The sequence below is a fragment of the Mus pahari genome, chromosome 14 (assembly GCF_900095145.1).
Source record: "Mus pahari chromosome 14, PAHARI_EIJ_v1.1, whole genome shotgun sequence".
NCBI classification, from domain to species: Eukaryota; Metazoa; Chordata; class Mammalia; order Rodentia; family Muridae; genus Mus; species Mus pahari.
The window spans coordinates 16939583-16956955 of NC_034603.1; the positions used below are offsets into that span (position 1 = coordinate 16939583).

The window sequence follows — 17373 nt, forward strand, 5'->3', positions numbered from 1 at the left end:
AAATCTGTCTTCAATAATTAAGCTATTATGTCTCTATAAGAACAGGAAACCACACACAGAAGAAAATTTCATGATCTGCAATTGTCTAGAATGTGAGCCCAGGTATTTGGCGGTAACATCTTTTGGTGTCACATGGTGTTGTATGACACCATGTGCTGGGCTGTGTGGGCACGTGTGTGTGTGCTCAGAACCAAGGCTGCAGTGAACTCTCATGAGGCAAGATGGGCAAGTACCACCTACAACACTGTGAGTTCATCATGTGTTTTGGTTTTAATAAACTTTGTTGATGTTGTTGTTGTTGCTGCTGCTGCTGCTGCTGCTCCTGGGCATTCATAAACTTTTTACCATTGACAATTTTCTTGTTGCTCAGCAGCACCTATTTTATTCATTGGTCCTCTTCGTTAGCAGAACCCACACATCTCTATGGAATAACCAGGACTGAATAAATTCTCACACCACACGCTTAAGTCTCTGTCATGGGAATGGGAATGTTACCTGTATTCTAGCTAACACATCAGCATGGCAGAGGCAAGAGCAGTCAGTGGGCTCATTTTCTAAATTTCATATTTGACTGCGGGTTATTAAAGGAATTCTAAAATTATGGAGTTTTATATCCGGCCGAGGATAGGCAGCTAAGGACATGTGTAGAAAGGATGCTTCTTCTCCCTGTCCTGGTAATCATACCCAGTGCTGGCAATCATACCCAGTGCTGGCAATCATACCCAGTGCTGGCAATCATACCCAGTGCTGGTAATCATACCCAGTGCTGGTAATCATACCCAGTGCTGGCAATCATACCCAGTGCTGGTAATCATACCCAGTGCTGGCAATCATACCCAGTGCTGGTAATCTTACCCAGTGCTGGTAATCATACCCAGTGCTGGTAATCATACCCAGTGCTCTGATACTGCTTTACAAACATTAACTGCACAATTTTACTACATTAGCAGCACAAAGAGCCAAAGATGGCACTATAATTTTAGAGTCACCCTGGTGGCCTTCTTTGTCTCTCAGAATGGTACATTACACATCGGAATCTCTGTTTTAACCTGATTTAAGATAGGAAGGGAAGAAAATAAGGAGAAAGAAAGGATTGTAATTGTATTGTATTGTATTGTATTGTATTGTAAAGTACTGGCTTTCTCAGAAGTTTGCTTAGGGTTTTAGGATACAATCCATGGATCAGAGTACAGAATCTGAACATGGAACCTGAATAGGGACTCAACTGAGAAAATAAAATTTTAAGACTAGTTTAGTGCTTAGAACATTGCATTTTGCATTTAAAGATTTATTTTCTTCTATTGTTTATTTTTGTATATGTGGCTGTGTGTAGCTATGAGCACCTATAAGTACAGTTGCCTGCAGAATCCTAGTGAGGATTTTTCTCTGCTAGGAATGATTTGATGGCTTTCCCTAATAAAATGTTTACTTTGAAATGCAAACTATTGGAGCTTAGAGAGATGGTTCAGAGGAGTTCAGGTACCAATACTCTTGATGAGTTAAAACCACCTGTAACGCCAGCTTCAGAGAGTCTGTCATGTCACCCTCACCTGGACTCTGTGGGCATGTCCTAAAGGAGCATTGGATGAATCAGGCACTTCAAGTGGACAGTCATAGACTCTCTCATATTTCGTCTTTTTTAATGTTCCTGGAGATCTCTGCCTGTTCCTTGTCTTAGGCTATCGCTCATCTTTTTTCCCTGTAACTTATATACAATCTACACAACCTTATATGTGTCTGATCCTCTAATATATAGACTCCTGCTCACATAAATAGGTTCTTTAGTTCCAAGACCAAAATAAAGGTCAATAACTCAAAAAAAAAAATTCAAGATGAAAACCTCTGCAGGAGCCTTGAGTCCCAGGGTATGGTCAAATGTTCCTCATGCTCTAGTCAGTGGAGGTTGAGTTCAAGAAAGCATGGGAAAAGGCTGCAGTGGGAAGAGATGGTCTTAGCTCTTTGGGAAAGCCTTATTTATGTAAGAACTAGTTTGTTCTTACATCAGTTGCTCTGCTACGAACTTTACATAGTTCTAGGAGCCTTTGGAGGTGGGAACAGTTGATTATTTCCATAACAACACATGAGGGAATGCGAATGAAGCTCAGCTAAAAACCAAAGAAGCCTAAATAAGTAATGACATGTACAATTCTTTAAACTAGGCTTCGGTGTCTCATCATTTTGGCTCCCGTGGTATGTCCTATGTGTCAATAAAGTTTCAAGATGAAGAAATGCTTGTTCTTGCAGTACCTTGAGGCTCTATAATTAGTAAAATATTAGTCCTAGAACTGTTGAGTGTATGTCATAACTGAATCCAATGAAACAGCATTAAAAGATGTGCTCTTTAAGAGCTTCTTAGGCTAAGATGTCAGTGTCTTTGCAGATGTGATTAACATTATAAAATGACTTTTGGGAACAACTTTGGTACCTCTACACTTTACTGTTCCTTCTACCACAGGAAGACACAATGTTCCTCTCTTTTGAAGGACAAAGTCAAAAGGCACCATCTTGAAAGCAGAAACCACCCTTCACCAGATACCAAACTGCTGACACCTTGATCTTAGATTTGGCAACCTTCAAAACTATAGAAAAATAAACTTCTGCTGTTTATTAAGTAACTAGTCTCAGGTACTTTGTTAAATCAAAAGAACCAAGATACTGAGTCTTTGGTTACATTTAAATAAAACTCTTTTAGAAGCAAGTTAGGAAATATGAGGTATAGAAGACCTCATTTTTATCCAGAATAAAGTGAAACAGATTCTTTACATCAGAGGGAAACCAATGGAACGCAAAGTAAACAGGAGGTCTGGAGCCACTGTAGCTACATGACTTAAAGAATACTTTTGAAGAATGGGGATATATAATAGTAAGATAGAAATCACAAACATCACTGTAATATTAAGCATTTCTACTTCCCTAATCCCTTAGGAAAACGAGCTCCATCCTTGTAAATCTCAGTTCCTTCATGTGTTGTCATGGAGCCCCTGGGAAGATGGAATAGGGTAACACACCTATGTGAAGTGCACAGCAGGGCAGATGATTTTGCAACAAACTAGTTCTTATATAAATTAGGCTTACATAAAGTGGTAGGGATGTGGGATAATGTGGGATGGGGAGGAGGCAGGATCAGTTTTCTTGATACTTTCAAAATGGTGAAACTTCCTGAACCATAGAGTAGTGGGAAACGAGCAAGAAAATTATAAGAATGGCCTCACCTTGAAGGCAAGGAAGACAAAAACTCTTTGAGGCCTAAGGCTACCAGTTAAAAAATCTTATGGCCACTGGTTTTCATTCCTATATGGAAAGTCTCAACTTATACTGAAAGTGAGAAGGGGGCTGAGGTCGTGGCTCTGGATAAACTGTTTGCTGTACATGCAAATGCACCTGAGTTTGTATCCCCAGCACACGTGCAAAAACTGAGACTAGCCGGAATATGCACCTGTAACCCCAAACCTAGGAGGGCAGAGTCAAGCAGATCCCAGGAGCTCACTTGCCAGCTAGCCTCACCAAAATAAGGAGCTACAGCCTCAGTAGAGAGGAGAGACCCATGTGTGTGCACCCACATATGTACACATAGACATGTGTGCACACATATGAATACATACATAATACAGAAAACTAATTATGTAGTTAAGTAGCTATGTGGGTTCCAGAAACTTTCTAGAACCTGACCAGCCAGCCAGTCCACAGCTCCCTCTGTTCTGCTGCCCATTTCTTCTGAAGACACTACAGAGCAACGAGTTCAAACATCAGAGTTCAACCTCACTGGGCCTTAGCCCACATTTTCCATGTCCCCATCCTCCCTATCTGATCCAGCACCAAGGTCTAGCCTGAATGGCACTCTATGGAACTTATTTACAAGTTTTATCATTACACTTGCCTACATTATGCAAGCAGTTTGCAATCTCCCCTAATTCTCCAACCTTAATTATATAATTGAACAAGCCAAAAACTCATTTTTCCCAGGAAACATTAAACATTACCATCTTAATGAAATTCTTAATGAAATGGTTCACTATGCATGCAAATGACCGGTAGTAGCTGGGCTACTTGTTCATCACCGAGACAGGCGAAAGGACAAATGCTCTTTCTTCTGTCAATCACGAGGAGTGGCAGTTCTCAGATTCACACTCCACACTAGACGAGTCTCCGTGAGATCTGTGAGTACTGGATGAAAGAGTTGAATCTACACAAACCAAAAGTTATTTTCAGGGCTCAAAGAGTTTAAGTTACCAGCTCCCCTTCCGATCTCTGGAGAGTAGGAGTCTGACACAAAGTAACAGTGTTTTACCTTCGAAACTTTCTTTCAGGATTGTCCCTAAGAAATGGAGGGGAAAGGGGCTTTGGAAGCATCCGTATCATTAATGGGCAATGTTTTGAGTACCCATGCCTTTTTTATTGCATTTTTAAATGCTCCTAGCACATATAAAACCCAAACATTGCATATATCAACATCATCTCCATGCCAAAGTGGAAGCTAACTTGAAGGCAAACAGACCTGCTCACACTTCCATCTAACATGATCGGCAGTATCCTGTGTCAAGTAGATACCAAGTTCAATCACTTTAAAACAGTTATAATTGTAAGACAAATTCCTAGCTCCCAAAGTTGTCAGAGCATTACATCAGCGCAATCGTTCTCCACCTGTGGGTCATGACCCCTCTGGGGATATCCTGTATATCAGATATTTACATTACAACTTAAAAAATAGCAAAATTACAGTTATGAAGTAGCAATGAAAGTAACTTTATGGTTGGGGGTCACCACATCATGAGGAACTGTATTAAAGGGTCATGGCTTTAGGAAGGTTGAGAACCACTGCGTTAGCAGAAAATTGTCAAGATTCCCAAAGCACCCAACACAGAACAGACCCTTACCCTGAATACCCACAGTGCTTTAGACAGAGATGCACTGGTGACATCTGTCATATTTCCTGCCTCTCAAATCGATTTTTCTCCAGAAAAACTTAAAGACAAAGGGAAAAAACTGATGTTTGTGCTTTTTCTTTTTTTTTTTTCTTTCTTTCTTTTTTCCTTGGATTCTGAGACAGGGTCTTTCTATTATATAGCCCTGATTGTACTAGAACTCACTATGTAGACCAGGCTGCTCTCAACATATGGAGATCCAACTGTTCTGCCTCCCACATACTGGGATTAAAGGCATGTACCACTACACCCTGCTTTGTTTGGACAATTTTAAAACTGTTACTGAGATGTGGTACACCATGCATAGCACCCCATTGAAGATATAAAACCAAACAGAGTTTGGAATATTAATAATATTAATGTTGGGGGTTGGAGAGATGGCTCACTAGCTGGGAGCACTGACTGCTCTTCCAAAGGTTCTAAGTTCAATTCCCAGCAACCACATGGTGGCTCACAACCATCTGTAATGGGATCTGATGCCCTCTTCTAGTGTGTCTGAAGACAGTAACAGTGTACTCATATAGATGAGATAAATAATAAATCATTTTTAGTGTAAAACTTGAAATTTAAAATAATACTAATTTTGAAAAAATAAATCTCATAAATTTTGGCTGTTTAACCATTTTAAGTACACAAGTAGCATTAATTATATTTAAAATGCTTTACAACTCTCAACAGTATCTCTTCCCCCAAATGATTTTTATTACTGCAAATAGATATTCCTCTCAGCATCAGTTGTCACCACCCCAGAGCCCTCTCAGACCCTGGGTCCCTGACTAACCATCACACCAGTGCCCTCATCATGGGTTAATTGCCTGTGTAGTTTCTTTATTTACAGTCAACCAGATTCTGTACAAAGAGGAATCATGCTGTACTGGATAGCTTTGTGTCAACTTGACACAGCTGGAGTTACCACAGAGAAAGGAGCTTTAGTTGGGGAAATGCCTCCATGAGATCCAGCTGTAGGGCATTTTCTCAATTAGTGATCAAGGGGGGAGGTTCCCTTGTGGATGGTGCCATCTCTGGGCTGGTAGTCTTGGGTTCTATAAGAGAGTGGACTGAGCAAGCCTGGGGAAGCAAGCCAATAAAGAACATCCCTCCATGGCTTCTGCATCAGCTCCTGCTCCCTGACCCGCTTGAGTTCCAGTCCTGCATCCTTTGGTGATCAACAGCAGTATGTAATGTAAGCCAAATAAACCCTTTCCTCCCCAACTTGCATCTTGGTCATGATGTTTGTGCAGGAATAGAAACCCTGACTAAGACAAATGCTAGTCTGGAAAAACAGAGTCAGCTGCCTCCCTATGATTTGTATTATAGTATATTATTATTATTGTTTTGTTTGATTGCTAGATGTTATTAATCTCTCACTGTGTTTAATTTATAAATTGGACTTTATTATAGGCATGTACAGGAAGTAAAACAGTATTTATAGGGCTTAGTACTGTCTGCCACCTCAGTTACCACTGAGGTTTCCTGCAATGTGTTCCTTGAAGATAAGGAGGGAATGAATGACTATGTCTCACATGAATAGCATCATATAGAAGTTGCTCTTTTGTATCTAGGTTGCTTCCCTTAACATACTACCTTTAACACTTCTCTGTGAAGCCAGGCAGTGGTGGTACATGCCTTTAATCCCAGCACTTGGGAGGCAGAGGCAGGTCTACAGAGCGAGTTCCAGGACCGCCATGGCTACACAGAGAAACCCTGTCTCAAAAACACAAAGCAAACAAAAAGAATCCCCCTGTGCACGCTTCAGCAGCACATATACTAAAATTGGAACTATACAGAGAAGATTAGCATGGCCCCTGAGCAAGGATGACACGCAAGTCCGTGAAGTGTTCCATATTTTTGAAGTGGATGCTCTCAGTCATCTATAGGATGGAACACAGGGCCCCCAGTGGAGAAGCTAGAGAAAGTACCCAAGGAGCTGAAGGGATCTGCAACCCTATAGGTGGAACAACAATATGAACTAACCAGTACCCCCAGTGCTCGTGTCTCTAGCTGCATATGTAGCAGAAGATGGCCTGTCGGCCATCACTGGGAAGAGAGGCCCCTTGGTCTTGCAAACTTTGTATGCCCCACTACAGGGGAACACCAGGGCCAAGAAGTGGGAGTGAGTGGGTAGGGGAGCAGGGCAGAGGGAGGGTATACGGGACTTTTGGGATAGTATTTGAAATGTAAATGAAGAAAATGTCTAATAAAATAAATTGGAAAGAAAGAAAGAAAGAAAGAAAGAAAGAAAGAAAGAAAGAAAGAAAGAAAGAAAGAAAGAAAGAATCCCCTATGTGTTATCACGTTAGACTTGAGCTCCATTTATACCTTGATGATACCATTATATATTATATGAGCAACTTGTCTTGTTGTTGTGACCAAAACACATGACAGAAGCTACTTAAGGGAAGAAAAGTTTTTGGTTTTGGTTTTGGGGGCTTTGTTTGTGTTTGGTTTTGTTTTTGATTTTCATGGCTCATGAATTCAAAGGTTTCAGTTCGTCATAGCTGGGAAGGCATGGGAGAGCACGTGGCAGCAGGAATGTGAAGTAGAAGCTTGCTCACATCCAGTAGATGCAAAGCCAAGTCAAGACAGGCAGGATGCAGGAGGGCAATACCTTCCAAACAGACTGGAGGGATGGATGGCTAAATGATTAAATGTGTTACTGCTCTTCCACAGGACTTGAGTTCAGTCCCAGCACCCACATCAGGTGGCTCACAACCACCTGTAAATCCAGTTCCAGGTACCCATCTCCCTTTTCTGGCCTTCAAGGGCACATGCAATCAAGTGAGCACACACACACACACACACACACACACTTTAAAATGAAATAAACCTTTTTTAAAAGAACCTTTAAAGCTCTCCTCCAACAGCCTGTTTCCAGATCCTACAGCCTTCAAAATAATACCAGAGGCTGGGGACTAAATGTTTAAAGCATAAGTCTATGGAGACTAAACCATAACATACACACGTGGCACATTTTCTATATCATTCACTTTTCACCATGGAGTCTTCTTTTAAAATACTTTGAATGCAGAGCAGTGAACACTTCTGTGTGTCAATTCATGGCACACACTCACCACCAGGTGAGTTAGACCATTTTTCATAAGATTTGCTTCTTTATATTTGGTTTCTGTTTTTTCTATGCACAGATGGATCCTATTCCCTTTCTTCCGGTAGGTAACCAGTATAAGATGGTTTGTGTATTACAAAATATGTGTGAGAGCTTGGGAATGCATAATTGTATGTGCCATTTTAATTCACATAACAGAATGCAATTTATATAGATCGCACTGCATTTATTCTTTACTCAACTCTCTTTCTTAGTCTTTCTCTCTTCCCCTCAGTATTCTGAGTGTAGGACACCAGACCAGACATCCTTGATTGACAGTGTGCATCAAATGAAGGGGGAACTCTTTTTAGATCAACGTGCCCAGCTTAGAAGCAAAACCTCAAGTACTAGAACCCTAGTGTAAATAAGTGTCGGGTAACCAGCATGGAATTACTCCCTACATTGCAATAGATGCCTACAAGCTCTTCCTTCCGTTTGTCAAGATTAGGCTGAAGATAACGTGCCCGACAACCTTCATCAAACCAAAGGCTTGTGTCTAGCAAACAGTAATAACAAAATCAAAAAAAAAAATGCTCTGCTTTCTGAATATAAATGAAGTATCTTTGAAAAAGCCTTTGTACTGACTTGCTCTCCCTTCTACAAGTGTGTCCCATAGATTAACTGCTCCGGGTTCACCCCCTGGCCCACAGTTCCTCAGGGCTCAGGCTTCCAGCAGATTGAGTCCGACCCTCTGGTGCTTATGTTTTACAAAAGCTAAAAGAGACAGAGAACATCTTTCATTTCTATTCCCCTCAGAAATCTGTGTAGCTCAGCTGGGTCACCCCTGAACCTCCCCCTTTTCAAGAACTACAGCCCTGGCTCCTATAGTCTAGTTTCAAAAACAACATATCTGCTCCATTCCACACCTCGTTCTCCACGTCTTGTTTTAACGCCGACAATCGGCTTCCATCTCTGCACCTTCCATTGATGGCTCTCAAATACTAACATTAACACCCGGCACTTCAGGAGACAGAAAGGAAAAATAATTACTATAATCTCACTGAACAAAATAATCCTCCTTTACAACGACATCCCCTACTTAGTCATCCCCTGGTTCAGTTAGGTGGCATCATGCCAGTCCTGTCACAGACAGAAGGAAAAGTACAGACACCTACTGTGTGCAGGGATTTTTGGCTGCAGTACACTCTGGGGTCACTGAGGGAATTTCTCCTGACATTTGCTCATACCTGAGTTTTCGTGCCTGAGATTTTACTACCAAGCCAGGCATGCTATTTTCCAAAGGGTTTCCTGCTCTTTGAAGCATGTTGTCTAACAAGTATCTCTGGTCTAGAGTTCCTCCCTCATTATTTGGGGGAAGATAGCAAAATTAAGGGAGGTTAAGTTTTTTTTTCAGTAACCCAAGAAGAAATACAGCAAATCCCCTAGAAATCATTCCAATGGAGAAAATGTATGAAAATGAAACCATGTAGAATTCTTACGCTATATTTCAGCAACTTAATATTAATTAATATTAACACAAGCTAGACCTGTTACTTAGCTCCCAACCCTAAAAACTATGCTTGGTTGCTCTGCTCCCTTCCTGACTCTAGCCTATCAGCTTAACATCCAAGTATGCCCTTTGTGTGTAGCCTACTACTGTAGGCCAGTCTGCCATTACCTCTCCCCTCCCCCCAACAGGTCCTTTTAGCCTCCTAGGCAAATGACTGAAGAAATAACAGGTATTCACTGTAAGTATCAGAAAATAAGGAGATCTAAACTGGCTTGAAGAATTAGGCCAAAGCAAATAAGATTAATTTACTAAAAATAAAATGTAGCTTTCTTGTTTGCTTTCCAAAACTTCATGGCCCAAGTTCCAAGATTTATAAACAACTTACGAGATTTATTTGACTGCAAGCTCAATTAAGAAAACAATGTGATTTACTCAACCAAAAATAAAAGAGCTTTCTGCTTTTACTGAATGGATAAAAATGTAGCATCTAGGACAAAGGCCCTTGTGTCGCAGTCATGAGTCATATTTCATTCTGAGCATCCAACTAAATATATACATATGTCCTCCAGAACTGATTGAGAAGAATTTTGAGAAGCTAAACTGGGTCATTTGAGCAAGAGCTAACAATAAAATAAAATAAAAATAAGGGTGCTTGTCTAGATCAAGAACTAGGGGAGGGTCATGGTTCTAAATGACACACCCACATTTATAATATTTGAGGTTCCAGTACTACAGGGAAAGAGAAACAACAAAGATAACCCCCGAAGTTTTAAAATAATATCCATTTTTCATGGTTGAGCTGAAGTGGTTCCCTCAGAGAAATGTGTCCTGATTCTCCTTTCCATGTAGCCTTAGACACCCTCCACCTCATGAAATGGTACCATTCTTTTCAACTTACTATTATTATTTCAAAAATATACTATTATCAGCTAGCATGGACCTATTTCTGCTCAGGCTTACCCCATGTCTGTCTCATCTATGGCAGGAAGGACTGTCTTCAATTTTGTTCTCTGTAACATTTTGTTCTCAGAAACTAGTGAATCGTAGGGCTTTTGTCAATATTTGCTGAATGCGTTAGTCATCTTTCCATCAGTATGATGAGATTCCTGAAGAAATCAAGTTATAAAGAGAAAAGATTTCTAGTATCCTAGAATTTGGACATTCCTGTCAATGATGGATTGATGCTATTGTTTTAGGCCTGTAAGGAGGATTGTAGGTGCCAGAGAGTTCAAGGTCACCAGAAGAACATGGCCCACAGAATCAACTAAGCAGAGCTCATAGGGAAGGCTCAGAGATTGAAGCGACAGTCACGGAGCCTGCTTAGTGGTGTGCTGGGCCTTCTGCATACATGTTATGACTTACTTAAGAGTATTTTGTGAGACTCCTAACAGTGGTAATGGGGGTGCCTCTGACTCTTTCGCCTGCTCTTGGACCCTTTTCCTCCTTCTGGATTGCCTCATCCAGCCTTGACAGGAGGGTTTGTACCGATTCGTATTGAATGATGTGCTGTGTTTGGTTGCTATCCCTGGGAGGCCTGCTCTTTTCTGAAGGGAAACTGGGGAGGAGTGGATCTTAGGAGCGGGGGGGTGGGGGGGGGACTAGGAGGGATAGAGGGAGAGGAGGCTGGGGTCGGGATGTACCACGTGAGAGAATAAGTTTTCTTTTAAAAAGGAATTTTTAGGTGGCATCCTTGTCAGAGAAACTAGAGCAAACAACTCTGGAGGAGAGCTTATAATCACACCGTTCAACTTCAGACGTCTTGGTATTATTCCAAGGCTGAGACCAGAGGTGGTATCTTCCAGATTAATTATGTGAGATTCCCAGTATGAGGAAGGAAAACTCCTAAGAGCTGGAGAAAAGCTTCCCGGCCACTCTCCTATCTCACGCTCCCCTTCTTTCCTCTTACTCTTAAGCACCCTGTGCTCCTTGCCATCCATGAGGTGCCTCTGCCTCAAGCACACTTCCGGATTCCTCACAGGCCTTATTCACATCTTCATTCAATGACTCCATGTTGCTTTATGCCTACGTTATCGGTGTAAATAAAAGAAAACAAAAAAGACAAAACTCCATACTCTTGTGGAACTTACATTCTTTTTTTTTTTTAAGGCATTTTTATTAGATATTTTCTTCACTAACATTTCAAATGCTATCCCCAAAGCTCCCTATTCCCTCCCTCTGCCCTGCTTCCCAACCCACCCACTCCTGTTACCTGGCCCTGGCATTCCCCTGTACTGGGGCATATGATGTTCGCAATACCAAGGGCCTCTCCTCCCAATGATGGCTGACTAGACCATCCTCTGCTACATATGCAATTAGAGACACAGCTCGGGGGGGGGGGGGTACTGGTTAGTTCATATTGTTGTTCCTCCTATAGTGTTGCAGACCCCTTTAGCTCCTTGGGTACTTTCTCTAGCTCCTCCATTGGGGGCCCTCTGTGGAACTTACATTCTTGCCAGAGATAAATACTACAATGAGGTGGTTAAATGAAGTGGTGTGTTAGCTGGGACGCACTATGAGAAGACAGCGGGATTATCCCAAAAGGGAAGCTTACAGGGTCTACCATGGCTATTTTGCCACACCCAGTGACTGGAAGATCCACAATTACACACTGATGCTTTATCATTAGCCAGGGAAATGAACAACTGTTAGAATTTGATGCCTCAGAGGCAGTGGCCGCTCCAACTCTAGGCCACTGAGACAGAGACAAGGAAGTGCTGTGACAGGCACTCAGCCGTCCCAGTGCAATTACACAGTATGCACTATAACCCAGCCCGAGGGTCTCTCATTCCCTGGCATTTCTGAAATAAACAGACTTGTTTTGTTCCACTGCAAATAAACAGAGCAATTTCTTTCCTTCCCTTTAAAAGTTTCTTCCCTTGTGCTTTCCTTTGTCTGTGTCCCCTCAGTGCAATGTAAGATTCTGCCGGAAAATTACTTTTTTTTTTCAGGATTCCCCACTTGCTACTGCCCCTTAGCTATTTACAGGAACCCTCACCTTGAGCCCTACACTTAGCAAAACTAGATGTGTTCTTCGGCATTCCTTCCCCCACCCTCCTTTGCAATCTCCCAAGCACAGTCAATTTGCTATGGGAGAACACATAACTACAAATCTAAGGGACAGAGGCAGAGTATCCAGGTAATATTTTGGGAAAGGCACACTAGAAGAACAGAACCTAGTGTGTGTGTGTGTGTGTGTGTGTGTGTGTGTGTGTGTGTGTGTGTACATATATAGATACATAGAGATATATGGGATTTATTAGAATGACTTACAGGCTGTGGTTCAACTAGTTCAACAATGTTTGTTCATCAACAGAAGGTCAAGAATCCAGTAGTTCACAATTTAGTCCACAAGATTGGATGTCTCAGCTGATCATCAGTATTCGCCAGAATCGTGAAGAAGTAGGCTCTAATGCCAGTAAAAGACGGGACTTGGCAATTGATTGTGAACTAGCAGGCAAAAAACAAAAGCTTTCTTCTTCCATGTCCTTTATGTATTAATTGTCACCAGAAGGTGTGGCTTAGATTCAAAGTGGATCTTCCTACCTCAAAAGATCTGGATTAAAAGTGGATCTTTCCACTTAAATGATTTAATTAGGTAAATAATAATAATAATAATAATAATAATAATAATAATAATAATCCCTCACAAGTGTACACAGAAGCTTGGGTTTTATTTGACTCCAGATTTAGTCAAGTTGACAACCAAGTTTAGCCATCACAAAGCACCAAAATGACTTTGTTTTCCATTCTTAAAATAGTCATCCACAGTAAAATTTCAAACTGTTATTTGGCCTCTCTAGGCCAGTTCTCTCACCTCCAAATTGGGAGGATAACCAATGGGGTTAGCATCATAACACTTCAAAGATATCTGCACACTGTAAGGGCTTTGGTGCACTACTCTAATGTGACTGCTGTGTTATTTAATGATACACATGTGGAAGGTTCATGAGCCCTCCCTCCCTAATGGACTCTGGGTAGTTAAAGGTGTCTGGGGCCAGAGACTCTTTCTTTGGTGTTATAGCCACTAATAAGTTGTCTGTGATCCAGTAAATAACCTCCCACCCATGCTCAAGAAAGCAATCATAATTAAACAGCAGGTCACACACACACATAGTTACACAAAATCATCAAAGTCAGCTCACTGAGAGGAGGAAGGGTTTAAACAGTTAAGAGGAGATGAGGGGGAATAAAGTGACCAGGATTCACTATACCCATGCATAAAATTGTCAAAAAGAAATGATTGAAGGATGCAAAATTTCTAACCATCACTTCTGAAGACCCACAGAGTTCAGCCTCAAGTCTTGAAGTTCAGCTGCTGTCACCCTCCATATAGTAGCATCAAAATCTCTCAAGTCCTTTCTACCTCATGACCTTTTCCTGTCAGCGCTGGCTAAACTTAGGGGCCTTTCTCCCTTTGAATCTCAGCTTGGAACCTAAGGCTCAATGTAAGAGCATAAAGAGGATTTGATTGATGGGAAGTCCTTAGTTATTAAGGCTCCATCCTAAGAACCCAAGAGGCTCTAGTGAAACCCTCATCCTCCCCCCAGGAAAACACAGCAAGAGCTCGCCCACTTGAAGCAGGGCAGACTCTCTGGTCCCTGAACCAGCTGGTTATTGGGGCTTAACAATGAGTTGCAGAAAGGAACTGAAAGTGGTTCCCCCTTCAAGATCTTTGTTAGGAGAGAGAGCTTTGTGACCTCGGGAGGTGACCACGAACCTTAAAGTGGGAGATCATCACTGACAGACACAGCATCATGGCCATAGGCAGCTGCAATGAGACACTTAACACCAAAGAACTAGCAAGGGTTCTGATTCGCATGTTTCCAGAGATGCTAGGCAAGCTTTATACCAGACATAGGCACTAAGTAGGGTCAGGCATTAAAGGTGCCTTGGTCTGAGGTAAGAGAAGCTGAAGTTGCTTTTCCTGCAAAGACAGAAGTGCTCTAAGCAGTCACAACAGGTCACTGTTGGTGCTTTGTTCTATGGCACAGGCTTCCAGAGGTGGGAGAAGGTACTTAGATCCTCCTCAGCTAGTCTTTTGAAGCAGTTTCATCTTATAGCAAAAGGTGACCTAATACTTGGTCTTGGATACTCCATCTCCCAGAACTGTGGGTAAGAAATTTCTGGTGTTTATAAACTTCTCACACAATAAGCATTCTGAAAGCTGATGGCCCTCAGATATCTGTAGTTTGTCACTGCTGTCTGGATAAACTAAGATACCCTCTAAGACTGGCTTCTCTTACCTATCCTTCCTGCCTGATGTGGCTACACCTGCCCCCACCAATTATTCAGGCTCTCCATCATCTCTGATTTATTTACAACCCTTATTACACCTTTGCACTTGCTCTAGTTACTTGCCTATCTGCCTCCCCAGACCAGGGCCAATATTCTTCCCTCAACATCCTCACTGCAGAGCACATGACTCTAGCTCACTAAATATTTCTTATGCAAATGAATGAAAATAGAAAGACCCAGTCAGGAGTAGTAGTAGCACATGTTCTTAATCCCAGCACTCAGGAGGCAGAGACAAGCGTATCTCTATGAGTTCAAGGTCAGCCTGGTCTACACAGTGAGTTCTAGAACAGCCAGGCTTATAGAGAGAGACCCTGTCTCAAGAAAAGCAAAACAAAACACAAACCAACCAAGATTTAAGGTATATACGTTTAATAGAATGTTCTAGAACCATCCAGAATTGTCATTGGGTAGATTGTGCTGTGCAGGAGCATAGAAAAGCACATAGGATGTTCTATTAGGCCAGAGAATGCTAGTTCCACTTGGCTTGCAACTATGCAAAATTATAACGTCATCGGGCCAGAAGTTCAAAGAAATGCCAAATAGTCTGACAGTGACTCGCTATGACAGGGGGATGACTGTCGATGCTTCATTTGTCTCTTTTGTTTCTGTTCTCATTGCCACAGCTCCATTTGTGTGGAAGTTATAGTATTTCGCCTCTAAACCTAAGCATACTGCTAGATTCCTCAAAAAGTGTGTCAGAGCTGGGAAGATGGCTCAGTTGGCCAAGCACCTGCTATATAAACATGAGGAACTAGGTTCAGATCTCCAGCACCCACAGAAAAAACAGGCAACTGGAAAAAAAGATAGGTGGAGACAGGTAAGTTCCCAGAGCTTGCTGAGCCCAGCCACCTAGTTATTTAGCTCTGGGTTCAGCAAGAAACCACATCTCAGAAATTAAGGTAGAGAAAAACTAAAACATCCGATGTTGATGCCTTGTTTCCAGGCACATGTGTACACACATGCATGTGTAAACATACACAAGCTCTACATATGCATAAACACATTTTTTTATTTTAAAAAGAGGTATCAAACTATATTAGTGTGGCAGATTGAATAGGAATGGCCCCGTAGACTCATACATTTGAATGTTTGGTCAGCAGGAAGTGGCACTATGGAGAGATATGTCATTGTTGGAGAAGGTATGTCCTTATTGGAGGAAGTTTGGGTGATAGGTTTTAAAGTTTCAAATGCTCAAATCAGGCCCAGTGTCTTACTCTTCCTGTTCCTGCTGATCCAGATATAGAACTCTCAGCTACCTCTCTAGCACTGTGTCCAACATGCTGCCATGCTTCCTGCCATGGACTAACCTCTCAACTATAAGCCAGGCTCAACAGAATGTTTTCCTTATAAGAGTTGCTGTGGTTATGTTCTCTTCACAGCAATAGAACCCTAACTAAGACAATTAGTTAAAGAGAAAAATCAATGGAGATGATAATGAGATAGATAGACAAATGATAGATGATAGATAGATAGATAGATAGATAGATAGATAGATAGATAGATGATAGATAGATAGATAGATAGATGATAGATAGATAGATAGATAGATAGNATAGATGATAGATAGATAGATAGATAGATGATAGATAGATAGATAGATAGATAGATAGATAGATAGATAGATAGATAGATAGATAGATAGATAGATAAAGGGATATGGAAGGGATCTTTCCCTGTTGTTTTGATAAAATATTTTACTAAAGTAACTTAAAATAGAAAACTCATAGTTCAAGGTGCATTCCATCATGGCAGAAATGTCAAAGCAGCAGAAACTTGGAGCAGCTAGTCACATCACACTCACAACCAGAAGTCAGAGATAAGTGCAAGCTACTCCTCAGTTTGCTGTCTCAATTTTGTACAGTCCAGGATCCCCTTCTGGGGAATGGTAGCACCCACAGGGGGCAGTTCTCTCACCTCAATGAAATCAAGTTATTTTTCCACAGGGATACTTGGAAGTCTGTCTCTCAGGTGGTTCTAGATTTTGTCAGGTTGGTAACACTGACCAGTAAGAACTTTCAGATGAGTCTGGAAACTTGCACAATAAGACAAACAATGACAGACTAAAACTGCTACTCTGAGCTACTATACTTTCCCTTACTGAGTCAATTGTTATAAGTACTTGCCACGATAATGGAGAGCTCACTTGCACATTGTGCTTTTCCCTCACACCCAGCAAACGTTCACAAGACAAAACATACCTCCTGGACCAAGCACAGCTCAGCTGGTAGAGCTCTTGCCTAGTATGAATGCTCCCCTAGGTTCCATATCCAGCGCCTGCATAAAATAAGCATGGAAAGGCATGCCTGTAATCCCAACACTCAAGAAGTGAAAGAATAAGAAATTCAAAGTCAACTTTTGTTACATGGTGAGGCTGAGGATAGAATGACCTACATGAGACCCCGAGAGAAAAAGAAATGGAAGGAAAGAAGATAGAAGGGAGGGGAAGAGGAAGACAAAAAGGAGAAAGAAAGAAAGAACGAAAGAACGAAAGAACGAAAGAACGAAAGAACGAAAGAAAGAAAGAAAGAAAGAAAGAAAGAAAGAAAGAAAGAAAGAAAGAAAGAAAGAAAGAAAGAGGGAGGGAGGAAGGGGAGGAGGGGCGG

The 17373-nt window shown here is 41.5% G+C and overlaps 1 non-coding gene across 1 annotated transcript; it reads left to right on the forward strand.

The window, feature by feature from the left end:
- Positions 1-6665: 6665 nt before the first annotated feature.
- LOC115065475 lies at positions 6666-6772 on the forward strand. The gene has a single exon (XR_003845253.1). It is a non-coding gene; the product is annotated as a U6 spliceosomal RNA (small nuclear RNA).
- Positions 6773-17373: the final 10601 nt, after the last annotated feature.